General features: G+C 43.1%; 1 protein-coding gene across 1 annotated transcript in view; it reads right to left on the bottom strand.

Moving 5' to 3' along the window:
* Window positions 1–14,034, bottom strand: part of UBR4 (ubiquitin protein ligase E3 component n-recognin 4) — a 3,959,899-nt gene that overhangs the window by 1,043,971 nt on the left and 2,901,894 nt on the right.

Raw genomic sequence — 14,034 nt, 5'->3', positions numbered from 1 at the left:
ATGGTCGACACACCCTACAGCCAACCTTAGATGTCCCACATACCTCGCAGTGACTAAAGCTTCTGAATACTGGCTAGACGTTTGGGTTGCTATGTGAAAGCTAACCCAAACATTATGACTACTGCAACATGAGAATAGAATGACGTCTTCTTTGCTAGTGACATCTGGGGGAGTTAAAGCCAGCGGTAACTCTTGGGAGGTGTTGGGAAGACAGCGGGGTGAAACAGGAGATACACTTGTCAAATAGTAGGCTTGCTATATCCTCCAGCTTCATACAGACAATTCTTTTTACAATTAGTTCAGGACACTATTGTGTTATCTTTGAAGTTGCCTACATAGCTGAAGAAGGCTTTATTGGTTGCCCTTTGCCTGCAAGGCTATCTTTATCTCAAATTTAACTTTGTTGGATTTGACAAGACTTGAGCTGCTTATTTAGTTTGATGAGGGTTTTCTTTTTTTTTTGCCTTGCTGGGCATTGCATTTCCTGGTCTTGTCCATGGTTTTTCTTTCTTTCATTTGTTAAATAACTTGTTGATATTGGGATTCCACCAGGGTAGTTTGCTCTGAGTTATTCCTGTGCTTATTTCAGATGGGCACAGCTGTATCAATACACTTATTTACATGGTGGTATACAGCTTCTGTAAACAATTCCGCATAGGTAACAGTGTACATTTGGTTTGGGGGGGGGGGGGCTTGAAGTTTTGCCAAGTTGTCACTTGGTAGTATGTTTGCTTTGGAATAATTTCTAAAGGTACTAGGGTTGGATGCAGTGACAGATTTTATTATGATTTCAAAGGAGACAGCTTTATGATCAGACATGATAAATGATGAAGTAACACTTGGGTGACTGCAAATTTCCCCATGACTGTGAAGATCAGACAAAGGATTTTGTTACCCCTACTGCAAGCATAGACTAGTGGATTCACAGCATGTGTGTTGACAAAGTTTGGAAATCTCTGGGCCTGCGCACCAAATGTGGTGTACGCTTCCCAGTTTATAGTGGGGTAGCTGAAGATACCTAGGACTACAGCACTGAGTTCAATGCACAGTGAATCCAGTAAATTTAGGAATGAGGTATGGGTGTCCTGGATCATACAGGGAGGCATCATACAGGGAGGCCTACAGCTATCAATGATATGGTATGGTATGGTATTTTGCTTACGGTAAGCTGAACATGGAGTACTTCAAGTGGGTCACACTGTTTGACCAACCCTTGAGGTGCAATGGTTTTTGATGAATTTTGAGACACTTCCACCTTTTGTCCTTTTAAATGCAGTAATTGATCTAAATGTGTGGAGGACACTGTAGCCTTGCACTGCTGGTGTGCTATCCGCAGCTTTAAATCATGCCTCTGTAACTGCACAGATGTATACATTCTCCACAATAAAGACTGTTTTGGAGGGAGGGAGTAGTTTTTTCTGTTCAGAATCCTGGCACTGAGCAGTAATATCTTCAGGTTGCCCTGGGTTTGTTGTGCTATGTTGGAAATATTTTTTTATCAGATTTGCATTACCTAAAAAAAACACACTACGGGGGTGGGCAAAGTTTTAGACAACATTTGAAAGTCTAATGGGGACAGGGGCAAACCATCCTTGGCAAAGCAGCACAGTCCGTCAACCACTGTACTCCCTTCAAATGACACCAAAAACTAAGCCAACTGTTAAAGTAATTATCTTTTGCTCATATTGCAGCATCATCCTCAGAGAAGACAGAATGCTGCTCAATGCTAGGCTCACACTAGCCTGGGACACACACTGCAAGAGTTCCATCATCTCACTCTCTTTATACAGTCCAGCCAGGTACAGTCTCCAGTCATTTACACCCACATGTATAAAATGACAGGAGTCATACCAGTACTTGCTCAATAACCTGAGTGTGTGCATGATCTGGCAAATCCTGGGCCCTTACAGGCAGCTCAGTGCAACCTTCTCCTTGCCCAGTTTGGTGAATGGACATGTGTGTGCGTGTCTCATGATGGAATCAGTTAGGACTAAAATGTTATCTTGTGTGGAGGTTTGCCTTATGGGCTTACGAGTTGAGATATCATGCACTAATGCTACAAATGTCAGTGTTGCTTTGGTAGAGTATTTATGAGGCTGCTGAGGAATCTTAGTGTAACTGATACATCTAGGAGGCCTTTGAGGTTTAGCATATTACTTTTTATGGCCACAGACACGCAAGTCTATGCACTTTGTCTATAGTATCAGTGGTGAGTAGAAAATGGTGGTGTGTGTTTTGGATGAGCCAAATGCTAGATGCAGCAGCTGTAGGAGACCTGGCCTCCAGTAACAATGTATAGTTTATACCTCTCACACACTGCATCTGACTGTTTAACTATTAAGTGGTTGTCCTTAAATGTGAGGCAACTACTACACTGTCTCAGGATGCCACATCCACCAAGTTGGCTGCAGAGAAAGAAGAAAAATGCCTATCCATGGCTTCAAGTAGATTACAAGGGGACAAGACTAATAATTCAAACTTCCTCTTCTAGTCTCCGCTGCACAATGCTAAGTGTTGTGCAAACATGATGACTTTATAAAAGTACAGAAAATAAACAAGCAAGCAACTAGCCCACTGGCCAATCAAACACATACATTGAGAATTCTATAGTGATTACCAGCACAGAAGAGACCGGGCTACCCTCTACTGTCACTAAAATGCAGACGTAAGATCTTTCTAATGTAGAGATACTATAACACAGCCCTAAGTGTAGAAACAGAGCAATCAGCACAGTAAAAAAAGAATCCGCAATCTTAGAATTTACAATGCAGAAGAGTAGAACCCAGCAGCTAATACAGTGATCATCAACAGTACTTAAATGTGTACCATAATGTAGAACCTCAAAGCAATGCAGAAATGTAATAGCAGCACTCAAGCCTACAAACAACTGAATGCTAATGGACCTTGCTTTGTGGTCTATGACACTGACATGCAGCTGGGATTTCTGAGAGGACCAGGAACCTTGTGAAGTCTTTCATTGAAATGTCACTAACCTAAGACAGACCTATCCATAATTAGTACATAGGTGGTACTGAGCACTAAAATGTGCTTCCTAACATCCATGATAGGGGATTATACCCACCACTGAATGCACAGCATGCACCAGCATGACAAGATGACTGTAGGAAAACGGATGGTTCATGCTGATGACACTGAGACTGAAGGAAGCAATGGGGGGGGGGGGTCTTGCATACAAAAATAAGCAGAGTACCACAGAAATAGTGATATGTATAGATTAGCATCTTGACATGAAACAGACAGTGCCTCATTTTCACAAGATATGCAACAACGTGGCTTGCATTATCTGAATTTTGTCTTTGCTCAGGAAAGTTTTACACTGGATCGCATTCACTAAGCAGGCTAACAAAGTACGTCACGGAGTAGCAATTAAATGCAACTTGGCCATTCAGACTATAATGCCCAGGGGATAGGACCATCTTCTCAAGCACTCTATCCTTTCAAACAATGTTGCTTTTCATGGAAAAGTAGAGTCAGTCATCCAGGTATGGAAACATTTTGTTTCCCTAGAAATTAATCAAAAGTAAAAAGCAAATGTTGAAACAACTAAAGAAATAACTCCCTATGAGGGAATTTTAAGAACACACAAAGGATGGAACATGAGAATCTCATAAAGAAGACCTCAAGTGTTAAAATACTGGGGAACGTGAACATGAGAACCAGTCACAGCAGTGGTTGGGGCAAACTGACCACAGGACTGCAAAGACTTGGTGCCTTGGTCTGGCTATGTAGTCTAGCTTATAGACTTCAGGACCCTCCACAACAGTTCCAGATATGACCAACAAAGGGGGAGGATTGAGTTCGCAAGGACATGCAAGATGAAGGATTTGCAGCCTGTAAAGGTTTCACACCAAAAACTTGTGTCAAAACAGGAGCTAGACATGAGGAATGAAAAAGCAACTCACTGAAACCAGTACCTGTGAACGAGTGGGACTGTTGACCATAAATTGTGTTGACCTCCCAAGCATGCTTCGTCTCTGGTGCTCCCTCTTTTTTGAGAAAGTCCAAAGAGGGAATAGTGAAGAACACAGCATGCCTATGCCAACCACGTGATTTCTGCTGCAAGTATTTTTCAAGGCACTTAGTCCAATGTTTCATTGTCCTGGAACTAAAATACATGCTCTGAACCAAGACAAAAACTGTGAAAAAACTCTGTGGAATCTGCTTTCTACACCTTAGGCAATTGCTTACACTTTACGGTTTATAAGCTTGCAAGGCGGTGCAACTTCCACAAATGGGAAACTGACCATTATACCATCTTACTATCGCTGGTTTACAAACTTGCAGAGAGAAACCCACAAAGAAACAAATCAGGGTAGGGCCCAAGGGGGTATGAAGGCCCTCCAAGACTGCTTTGAAAGAAGCAAATGGAATATGTTCAAGGAGGCAGCCACAGTGATTCAGCATCTGAACATTGATGAATACACCGAGTTAGTGATGGCATGCATTTCAAACTGTGTTGATGGAGTAACAAAAAACAAGAGTATCACTACTGGAGCTAACCAGAAGCCATGGCACACTCTTAAGGTATTGTGAGTTTCTGAAGGAGAGAAAAATAGCTTACAGGGCCAAGGACAAAGCAGCCCTAAGTATAGCAAGAGGTAATGTGAGGAGGGGTATAAGAGAGGCTAAGAGGGAGTATGGCAGAAAGATACAGAGCCACTATGAAGACATACGTGATGCAAGGAGACTAAGGCAAGGCATACAGGTGATCACAGACTACAAAATCAAGTCAGCACAGTGACAGGACAGCATCGAATTCCTGGACAATTTGAACATCTTCCTTGGTAGACATGAGGAAAGAAAAGTACAGTTGTGTACCTACCATAAATGTAGATGTTCGAGTGTATTCACTGTTGCAGTCATTACTCTTGGGTTATCTTGCTGGCAGGCTACCCACAGTTGGCCTGAATTCCAAAGTCCTGGTCCAGCGTCGGTTGCTGTCGCCTCTTCCCTGACGTCAGTGCGCCAAGGGTATAAAAGATGCAGCTGACGCCATTTTCTTCAGTTTTTCTTGCCCCAGATGTCAGGTGCCCCCAAAAGGGTAGGCTAAATATATTATGCCAATAAACATACATGCACTAAAGTAACATTTCCTTCATCTACAAGCAAATACACCACATAGGTTGTATAAAATAGAGAAGTACAGATAAATCCCAGCAGAAGAAAGGGGGACGGTGGGAGGGTAACTTGGACTGCAACAGTGAATACACTCGAACATCTACATTTATGGTAGGTACACAACTGTATTATGTTCGTGTTTCACTGTTGCAGTCATTACTCTTGGGTTGAATCCCAAAGCTGAGGATGGGTGGCTGAGCTAAATAGGATTAGGAGAGGCTATGAGGCCCTGCAGAACTGCAGTGGCAAAGCCTGCTCTGAATTTAGAGTAAAGAGGTAAGTGGTAGTGCTTTGTAAAAGTGTGCACTGAACTCCAAGTTGCAGCCTCTAAGATGTCTTTGGTTGGTACTCCTCTGAGGAAGGCTGCTGAACTGGCTGCTGCTCTGGTAGAATGAGGCCTAATGCCCTTAGGCACTATTTTGCCATGCTGTGAATAGCAGAAAAGAATGCAATGACCTATTCATTTAGAAATAGCCTGTTTTGAGATGGCCTTTCCTTGTGATTCTGCAGCATATGCCACTAAAAGTTGCTCAGTCTTTCTGAAAGCTTTAGACCTGCCCAAGTAGAAGCGTAGCTGTCTGTGTATGTCCAACGAATGCAGAATTTTCTCTCCCTTGTTCTGTGGATTTGGATTAAAGGTAGGCAAGTGAATGGTTTGATTGTGGGCCACACTGGACACCACCTTAGGCATAAATGTATGGTTTGTCCTCAGAGAAACCCTGTCCGGATGAAAAATGATAAAAGGTTCCATAGCCATGAGTGCGTGTAACTCTGAGACTCGTCTTGCAGAGGTTATTGCTAGCAGCAGAGCTGTTTTCCAGGATAAGAATTTTATATCAGCTGTTGAGGCTGGCTCAAAAGGAGGCAGTGCGAGTTTTTCCAAGACATAATTGAGGTCCCATGCCGGTATGGGTGCTCTCCTTGGAGGCCTGATGTTTTTGGCCCCTCTGAGGTACTGCCTTATTAAAGGATGAGAAAAGATAGGTGGTTCTGTATTGTAATGGGCTGAAATGGCAGAGGCATGAATCTTAATTGATGAAAAGGAAAGGCCTTTGTCCAGCATCTCAGTTAGGTATTGTAAAATCTGAGGAATATTTGGTACATACGTGTCAAAGCCTTGTTCCTGATTCCAAGCACAGAATCTCTTCCATTTTTCTGAATAACACTTTCTGGTACTGGGCCTCCTGGCCTCCAAGATAACATCCATAACAGCTTTTGAAAGAGGAGTGTTCTGAATGGCTACATTATCCGCCATGCTGCCAGATTTAAGGTCCTGAGTTGGCTGTGCAGGATCTGACTGTTTTGTTGCGTTAGCAAGTGAGAAGTTTGAGGCAATATCCATGCTGGACCTTGAGACAAGCTCTTTAGGATTGGGTACCAGTGCTGGCATGGCCAGTCTGGTGCAATCAGTATAATTTTTGGCTTCTCTTGTCTGACCTTTAGGAGTACCTTGGGAAGGAGAGGCAGTGGAGGAAAGGCATATACCATTAGGTTTTTCCAGCTGAAGGATAGGGCATCCATTTTCCATGCTTGTTTGTGATAAATCCTTGTGCAAATTCTCTGTAATTGGCAGTTGTGAGGGGAGGCAAATAGATCTATGCCTGGGCATCCCCATTTCCTTGTTATCATGCTGAGGACTTGTGGATCCAGTTTCCACTCATGGGGGATCCATGAGGTTTCTGCTTAGTTCGCCTGCCAGAGTATTTGTTTTTCCTGGCAGGAATTGTGCTTGCAGGTGAACTTGATAAGTCAATGCTGTGCCCCACAAGGTCATTGCTTGTCTGCAGAGGGGGTAGGAATGTGTGCCTCCCTGCTTGTTTATGTACCACATGACCGTAGTATTGTCCGTCTTTATCAGTAGTTGGTCCTGGATGAAGTAGATCCTTGAAAGCTGTCAGGGCATTCTGAACAGCTAGCTTCTGTTTTTGATTGATATGAAGATGCACCTGGCTTGCGGGCCATGCACCCTGAATACATTTTCCTGCCATATGGGCCCCCCAGGCATAATCTGATGCATCCGTTGTTAGTGTCTGTCTGGCTGTGGGTAAAGTGAATGGCAGACTCTTATTGTGGTGACAGGCCTGTGCCCACCATCGAAACTCCTGTTGCAGGCAGGGAATGAGGGTAATTACTGTCTCCAGGCTGTGGCAATGCTGAGTCCAAACACTTTTTAGATACCATTGTAGTTTCCTCATATGCAGTCTGGCATATGGAATTAGTAGAATGCAGGATGCCATGAAGCCCAAGGCCTGCAGGATTTTCCTTGCAGATAACTGGATCTTTGTTGCCAACTTTTTAAAGTAACAAGTCAGTTGCCTTTGTCTGGCATGAGATAAACCATCTGGGCAGTTGTATTTAAGCTTGCACCCAGGAATATTATCACTTGAGAGGGTACTAGATTTGATTTCTTTTCGTTTACTGTGTACCCTAGGCAAATTAGTAATCTTTTTACAAACGCCAGATGCTTTAGAAGAATGTTTTTGTTCTCTGCTTGAATAAGGCAGTTGTCCAAGTAGAGATATATTTGAATTCCTCTTTGTCTGCAAAATGCAATTACTGGTGCCAGGCATTTTGTGAAGACCCTGGGCACAGTAGATAAGCCAAAGGGCAGTGAAGAGAATTGTTAGTGCATTGAGCCAGCTATGAATCTGAGGCGTCCACAGAGGTACCTAACCAAGAGGATTACTGGCCTCAAACAGTTGCCCTATGCAGCACGATTGTGTCACAAGATAAGTGGTTAGGAGGACCTGAATTCACATCCAGATCAAGGAGGTCATTGTTCTGTACTCTCTTATCAGACCTCAACATGTATATAAATAGGGCGTGCTGGAGGGACAGATTGTATAAAGCTAAGACTGTTCTCTGTTGCATACTGCTTTCTCAGAGGCGATCAGAGCCATGTCCAACCCAGAATTGTTGAACATGCTCCATCTTAGCAAATCCAAATCAACTTGAGCTACACACTCTAGGGATATAAACCTCAACACAACAATGAATAGAACATGCTGGAGGGATAGATTCCCTTCGCAGAGACTTCCCTTACTAGATAGGGGCCAAGGGTACTAGCTGCTAGTACAAGGGTCTAGGGAACTACTAAAGGAGCGGTGAATACCGCACAACGTGGCTGTGCTAATATATGCCTTCGGGCAGATAGCCCAGTACCAACCTATGAACCTAGGTATCGTCTACAAGATTGTCTGATTGGGACATGCAGGTATGCCTCTTTTAGGTCCAAAGTTACAAGCCAAGCCTTCTTGCCCAGCATGGGCAGTATATGCTGTAGAGTCAACATCTTGAATTTTGGAACATCCAGAAACGTGTTCAGTATAGACAGGTCAGGTAGTGGTCTCCAGGTTTTGCCCTTTCTGGGCACCAAGAAAAGTCTAGAGTAAAACCTTGCCCCTGCTCTTGCTGTGGTACTTGCTGAATGGCCCTCAAGTCCATGAGGGATGTAATTTGCTTTTGTGCCTCTGCACATTGATTGTGTGGCAGGTCTGGCATGCCTTTTGACCTTGGTAGGGTGTGAAAATGGAACCTATAGCCCTGGGACACTATGTTCAGGACTGATTTGTCCTGGGTAATCATTTGCCAATTTGGTGAAAAAAGTGCTAGTTTTCCCCCTATGGGGGCTGCAGAAAGTTAAGTGCTTGGATCTGGGAGAGGAAAGTCATTGGGACTGTTTCCTGTAAGGTTATGATTTGTCTTCTCCGCTTTTGGAGGTAGGAGCACCCCATTGTTTAGGCCTGTATGAGACTTGGGGCTGAGATCTGCCTCTGGGACGTCGTTATCTGCCTCTCTGTGGCCTGTCTGACACTGGAAAGGACCAATTTTTTGAAGGCCAGTTCCTGCTAAATCTGGGTGGCTGTACCTGTAGGAAATCCTTAAATGTCTGCATGGATTTCGCTTTATCCTCCATTTTCTTCAACACCTCTTCTGCTTTAGCACCAAAGTATCATGCTGTAATGGAGCATCTAATAATTTTGCTTTAACATGATCAGGCAGATTCTGTTCCTTTAACCAAGCATGCCTTCTAATAACAGAACCTGTAACAGCGACCCTGCAAGAGGCCTCCAGTGAATCATAACCACATTGCAAAGTATGCTTTCTCACTTGTTCAGCAGCATGCAATAAATCCTGCATTTCCTTGTTCTCTGAACATTCAGAATTTGTCAATATTTTCTGTTTAAGCAGTGACATTAAGTATTGCTGATATTTAAGAATATGAAACTGACAATTTAAAGCCCTTACAGCCAAGGTAGCAGAAGTGTAAACTTTTTTCCCTCATCTGTCCAGTGCCCTAGAATCCCTATCAGATGGGACAGGGCTTTTTGCAGTGGAAGCCTTGACCCCTTTGGGACCCTGAGCTATAGTTTCTGGGACAGCAGTGGGGTTTTTATATAGGAATTTATGAGAGTCTGGGACCCTGTAGTATCTGTCTGGCTTAGCAGGTGCAGGGGGGTAAAGAGTCAGGAGACAGGCCGGACTCTGAAAATACATCTACAATGTCTAGAACAGGTGGAATAGCAAGAGGTCTGTGCTGAGGTAGTAGAAGAAAGTCTCTGAGCCTTTTCTTAGATTCTGAGTAATCTTGGCTCTCCCAGTGAAAATGCTCCCTCATGGTATGTAGGGTTTCCCCAAAAGAATAATCCTCAGGAGGAGAGGCTGAAGGAATGGATTCTTCAGCATCAGAATCCTCATAGGGAGGAAAAGAATATCCCTGTTCAGAAGAGGAATCAGGAAATTGAAACCTGATCAGATGAATCATATTCTGTCTCTTGCCTACGCCTCTTATCAGGAGGGGGATGGGAACCCCTGATCAAAGTAATTAGGTCTTCGTCCATTTTAAGCATCTGTATTTTAGGCATGGAAGTCTGAGTAGGAGAATGCTGTACTTGTTTCTTTATCTTTAGAACTGCTTTAGTCTTTGAAGCTGAAGATGGTTTAACATATAACTGTGTAGGTCTGAAGACACCCTCAGAAGCCGATGCCTGCTCAGCGGCTCCGGACCCATCTGAGGGAATGATTTCCAAGTGTCCAATACCTTGAGTATCCAGAGGCCCAGTCAGCTCAACGTGGGAGTCGGAAGCGGCCTGTGGCTCTGAGATAGCGAGCGTCAGGGGCTGCGAAAGCACCTCACTGAGAACCAACGAACCGGCGACTGGCTTAGAAGAAGCCTCGTCGTCAGTTTTGGACCTCGGATGCCTATCCTTTTCCTTGTCCTTGCATTTTTTGTAAACTCCGGTGGTCGGCTGTTCCGACAGCATTATATAGTTAAATCTTCGGCCAAAGTAATGAAATGCAAAATCGAACAGACGCTTAATAGTGCGTTGGTTAAATCTAGCACAAAACTGACAGCTAGCAACATCATGGTCAGGGCCTAGGCAAGGAATACAGTAAGAATGAAAAGCCTTATGAGATGTTTGCTTCCCACAAGAAATACAATTGTTAACTTTTTCTGACATCGGTCTGGAGCAAGAAAAAAGTTTCCCCAACAAGGTACTTAGCTTTAATGAAGACTTTGGTTCTGAAATTCGGATTTGAAAATCTCAGGAGTCAGCCGACCGGCACTTGCGAACTGCTTTTGCTTTGGGCACCGTGCGACAATAAAGACTGAAGAAAATGGCGTCGGCTGCATCTTTTATACCCCTGGCACACTGACGTCAGGGAAGAAACGACAGCAACCGATGCCGGACCAGGACTTTGGAATTCAGCCCGACTGCAGGAAGCCTGCCAGCAGGATAACCCAAGAGTAATGACTGCAACAGTGAAACACGATGAACATCAGATTGACACTGAAGCTACCCACTGATGAGAAAGGATGCAGTACTTAGCCTCAGCACAGAGGAGGTAAGAAGAGAGCTAAAGAGACTGAACCCCATCAAGGCTGCTGGTCCAGACAACATACTGGTCAAGCTATTAAAAGGTTGTGCTGATCAACTATGCACACTACTTAAAAAGAAATATTCAACACCTCTCTTGCCATGGAAAAAAGTACCCTCATGCTACAAGGAAACCAACGTCATCCCACTACCCAAAAAAAACAACTCCCTCCAGCCCCAACAACTACAGACCAGTCGCTCTGACATCTGCTGTTATGAAATGTTTTGAGCAGATGATCAAAAAGCATTTTTCATCATGCCTATCTCCTGATTATTATCCTCTGCCATTTTTGTACAGAGCTAACCGATCCATGGCTAATGCCATATATGCAGCACTACACATCTTCCTTGAGCATTAAGACAGTAAAGACAACTATGTGAGGGTGCTGTTCATAGACTTCGGCTCTGCATTTAATAAGGTGGTACCAATGCAGCTTATAGAAAAACTGGCGCATTTAGGAATCAGTAAACATCTCTGTAACTGGATCCTGGACTTCCTGACTTGAGAGACCACAGAATGTGTGTTCACATAAGAATACATCAAAGTCCATCACAATTAACACCAGGGTTCCACAAGGCTGCGTTCTCAGCCCACTATTATTCACAATCCTGACCCACAACTGCTATGCTAAGCACAAGTCCAACCATATCATCAAATTTGCTGATGACACCAGAGTCATTGGGCTCATCACGAATGAGGATAAAAGGGCATACAGAGAGGAAGTGGCATCTCTGATCAGTTAGTGTGAGGGCAAAAACCTTGACCTGAATGTAAGCAAGACCAAAGAGATTGTCATCAACTTCAGTAAAAGGAGAACAAACCACCCACTGCTCAGGATCAATGGCGAGTGTGTGGAGAGGGTTAAGAGTACAAAATTCCTGGGTGTACACATATCACAGAATCTTTTGTAGTCGGGAAACACCAGCCAACTGGTCAAGAAAGCGTACCAATGCCTCTACTTTTTAAGAAGGCTGAAGCAAACTAAGCTTCCTCCTCATTCTCTCCACATTCTATAGAGGTGCAATAGAGAGCATCCTCACCTGCAGTTTCAGAGTGTGGTTTGGAAGCTGCAAAGTTACAGAAAGAAAGGCATTGTAAAAAGTGGTGAGAGTTGCAGAGAAGGTAACAGGGTCTAAGTCTTCCACTGATACACCTTTATTCTGCAAGAAGCATCCGAAAGGCCATAAAAATAATACAGGAAAACACACATCCTGTGCATAGACTGTTTAAGCATCTGCTGCAAGACTACAAGATTCAGTAACAGTTTCTACACTACTGTGATTAGACTTCTGAACTTGGGCACTAGCCCCAGGGGTCTGGCCACATACAAAGTCAATTTTTATTTATTTGTGCAATATATACTTCATGTATATTCCACGCAAGTGCAATATCTGCTTATTATATCCATAGTCAGTATTACGTAACTCACACAAGTGCAATAGTAGACAAATAACTTGGGCATTTCAATCTGTAGTGTGTTTTGTATTTCTTTAAATAAGGTAGTTAATTTAACTCAGGGGAGGGTATTCTTTTCGTATACGAGTGTTGCTAAATGTCTCTGCTCTTTCTTGTGTGTACTGGCAGTAACACTGTACTTGTTAGTCATGTTTATTCCTCTACTTATATGTGCTGTTTCACTTTCCTTTGTGCTCTCAAGAATTGAGCTATTGCATGAAATTTTGTTTAGGCTACACATGTGTAGTTCTAAATGACAATAAAGTTTACTTTGACTCTGACATCTATAAACACATGCAAACAATTCACTGTAAGAAAAGATAAATTTCCCAAATGGGGTATTTATCCAACTCTTTGGCTTCTACCCGATGGACAGACAATGCAACAGTAGAGTATGTGACATTCATTAAACTAACAAAAACTAAAAACAACGGACTAAGCCGATAAACTAGGATAAACTGAAACAAAATTAGTATAAACATATATAATTTACATTCATATTACAGGTCAATCAATGATTAATTTTTTTTCAAGGTTTGAAAATTGATATTTATTTGTGTTAATTGATTGTTGAAAATTTTTTTTTTCATTTCATTGTATAATTTTTTAAAAAAAAAGAAGAGTTTGGGAGGCTCTTGTCTTTTTCTGAAAAAAGTTTAATTTAAAAAAAAAAATGGATGCTAATTATATTATATATTTGCCTTATTGTGGTCTGACATTCATTAAACTGTAACAAGACAGTAATGAAAGTGTTGACCTACCAGATTTTAGAACACCAAGGTCCTAACACTGGCAGGGGAGAGAGTCCAGCAGGCTAGTAAAAGGAAAATGGAAACTCTGGGATTTGGGCCTTTGAGCTTCTGCGGGTGGGAACCCAAGAGTCATTAGTAACAGTAAACCGTTAAGAACTTCTTCCATTACTACACTACTATACACTCCTGTGGAATCAGCATTGGCTGTGGCTACAGCCAGATCAGCCTTTTCTTACCTTTCAAGTCTACAATGTCATTCCAGCTTATCTAAAAGATCAGTTAGTCAACAATGTTCTTGTTTAGTCAGTCGCAAGGTCAGATGCAGGCTGCTCGCTGTCCCCAAGGGCTCATCTGCAAACTTCTGGTGGAGTATTATCTTTGTTTCACTTACGTTCATCGGTTGGTACTAGGCTATTGGCCTTATGGCCTATACAAGCCTAGCCATAACAATTCCCTGGCTATTTCTTCCCACACTATTTACTTCCCCGGATCCCTGTCTAGCGGGGTGACTGATGTGATCCCCGGGGTGAATTTCCTTTCTCCCATCCAATCGTCAGGTTCCTTTTGAAGAGGGCCAAAGAGGTACTCTGCTTGACATGTATGGGCAGTCTATTCCAGAGTCTGGGGAGTCTCCAGGTCAGGAACCTATCCCACCAGCATGTTTTGTTTATTGTGATGACAAGGTTTAGATCCCTGGAGCATGTGGCTCTGAGGGACTGGGATTTCTTTAAGTGTAGCAGGTCCAACAGCTGTGGGTTTGACATGCCCTTGTATGTTAAGCAGAGATCGTCTCTGAGTAGACGATATG

The sequence above is a fragment of the Protopterus annectens genome, chromosome 1.part1, assembly GCF_019279795.1.
Source record: "Protopterus annectens isolate FY-2018-M chromosome 1.part1, PAN1.0, whole genome shotgun sequence".
In the NCBI taxonomy this organism is placed as follows: Eukaryota; Metazoa; Chordata; order Ceratodontiformes; family Protopteridae; genus Protopterus; species Protopterus annectens.
Note: the sequence above shows the minus strand (reverse complement) of the source record. Positions and strands in the feature narration are given on the sequence as shown.